The following is a 2,705-nucleotide window of genomic DNA, read 5'->3' as shown; positions in this document are numbered from 1 at the left end:
ACAACCTTCCAAGCCACTGTATATGGTAGTTCCCTTCCTAAACATAAAACATCCTTCGTGAAAGCATATACAATTATGGGATTCTCTGAATATCCTTCTTAAACTCCTTGTTGACATCTTGCCAAATAGGATCCCAGTCTGCCATTATCTCCTCACTAACCATTGCACTCTCTCTAGCACATGTCCACTTGGCCACTATGAAGGCACCCTTTTCCAGCACATACCCCTCCTTACCAAAAGCTGCCTTTAAGCTTGATACATCATCTCTCAATCGCTTCACCTTTGCAAATAAGTAACAATTTGCATATTAGCCTCTTTTGGTACCAGCCCATCATTTTGGTGCCAGCCCATCATCCATCTCATGATTTCTACCTGCAACAAAACCATGAATAGTATGACTATCAACCTCTTCATCCACATCCTGTACTTCTTGGAAATCTGTCTCAACCACTCTACTAATCTCCTCCAAACTCTCTGAGGGTATATGATCATGGTCTATATTCTTTGCTCCTCTTGCCTTTCTGCTCCACGCTTGCCTCCAACTCCCCTGGATGATAAACACAATTCAAATATTAAGAACTTTTCGAATTCAAAATTGAAATGTAACATGGTATACATATCAAGTAAATATACATCAAAGCATTCCAATCTTATTGCATGACACATAAACATTAGGGCAGCAACACTTGTAACTTCTTAACTTGATACCAAACACACCAAATGTAGTTTTCAAAAAAGCTCATACTTTTCAATATAGCAAGCATAAAAAAATTGAAGATTATCTTTTTCCAAATTACCATTATCGTATTTAAGAAAGGCTGCAAGCTTGTCAGAACGTGGGAATTTACAAAAAAGGCTACAAGCCTTTAAATATTCTCAGTGCTCTCGATATATGTGACCCTCTCTCTCTATATGATCTTTTTCTCTCTCTCTCCTTGTCTCTCCTCTCTAGGTTTCTCCCCCCTTCTCCCTCTCTCCCTCTCTCTCTCTCTCTCTCTCTCTCCCCCCCCCTCTCTCTCTCTCTCTACCTCTCTATCTGTGACTCTCTCTCTCTCTGTCTGTTTCCTTGTCTCTCCTTCTCTCTAGGCTTCTCCCTCTCTCTCTCTCTCTCTCTCACACACACTTAAACACACACAGACACTCTAACTTAATTTTTTGCTCCTCTCTCTCTATGAGGTAGTTTGTTTTCAAAGTTAATTGTTTGCTCCTCTGTGTGTGTGTGTTTTGTGTGTGTGTGTTTCCTTGTCTCTTCTTCTCTCTAGGCTGCTACTTCCCTCCCTCCCTCCCTCTCTCTCTCTCTCTCTCTCTCTCTCTCTCTCTCTCTCTCTCTCTCTCTCGGAGTAGACAATTAACTTTGAAAAAAAACTACTTCATAGCTAAATGCCACAATAGAAACACTACAAGTGAAACCAAAAACTGTATGCGCACCAAATGGCTATCACTGCAAAGAGAGAGAGAGAGAGAGAGAGAGAGAGAGAGAGAGAGAGAGAGAGTCTAAGGTAAATATCTGAGAGAATTGGACATTTGATTAAAGTATTTTCCCACCAACTGAAACTTTGTTGTGTCTACTTCTTTTGCTTGAGATAGAGAGTGATACTCAAGCAAAGAGTTGAAAAATAAGGACATCTGTATGGATCATTTTACCACCAATTTTAATTTTATCTAAGAGAGAGAGAGAGAGAGAGAGAGAGAGAGAGAGAGAGAGAGAGAGACTCAAGAAAAAGTATCAAGCAAAGAGCTTAGAGTGAGAAGGACATAAGGGCACATGTTTATATTATCAGCACAAAAAGAGAGAGATATTAAAAAATGGATTTTTTTTAAAAGAAGCCTAACTTGAGCATCCCAAGGTTGTCAAAAGTGGGAGACTATCGCTTAAAAAGAGTCTTTCTGAGCTATTACTTTCCTAAGCTAAGTAGAGATTTCAGCATCTTTGCTGAGGCAACCACTGTATTCAAGTCCCTCCTTTCTATATATTTTGTGATACACTAGTTTTGCATCCTTGACCTTGTTCTTTAGCCACTCTTCAGCTTGGCCTATCTGTTGGTCACACTCAGATTTTGCCTCAACAATTTTCTATAGGGCTTGCTTGTTGGCTTCTGCAACCTCTCTTTTCAAAGCACTAAGTTAGGCTTTCCTATGGAACCATTGAGTTATGCAGCAAGGAGAAAAGGGAAGGAGAAAGGCTTACTCTAGAATGGCCAGCTCCAAACCTTGCAAAATTTTGAGCACTTTTATTCTGTTCAGTTTCTTTCCCAATGATTGAGGGGGCACCAAGCGTTGGAGGGGCTCGAAAAGCTCCATAAAGTCTAATACCTCCTTCGTGCATAGGAAAGGCGATTTTTCCATAGTTTGTACACTACCTCACTGTTAGCAAAGGATTGTGTGTTGATAAAGTGGCTGTGTTGACAAAGGAGTGTGTGTAATGTTAACCAAGGGGGTGTCTTTTAACCACTGGCTCAAGCATGTTGCCCATGTGAAATTTTGATGAATACAATTGTTGGTGCGTAGGAAAGACGATTTTTTAATAGTTTTTATACTAGCTCACTGTTAGCAAAGGATGGTGTGTTGATAAAGTGGTTGTGTTGTCTTTGTTGCTGTGCAATCATATATACTTTCCTACATGTACTTTCATGTCCCAACTCTCATTAATAAGTGGTTTAAGAAAGTACCCTCTAAATTTCTACAAAGAAATTTTTACTTTGCAC

The sequence above is a fragment of the Cibotium barometz genome, chromosome 44 (assembly GCF_041138505.1).
Source record: "Cibotium barometz isolate CiBa-2024 chromosome 44, ASM4113850v1, whole genome shotgun sequence".
NCBI lineage: Eukaryota > Viridiplantae > Streptophyta > Polypodiopsida > Cyatheales > Cibotiaceae > Cibotium > Cibotium barometz.
This window is presented reverse-complemented; position numbering follows the sequence as displayed.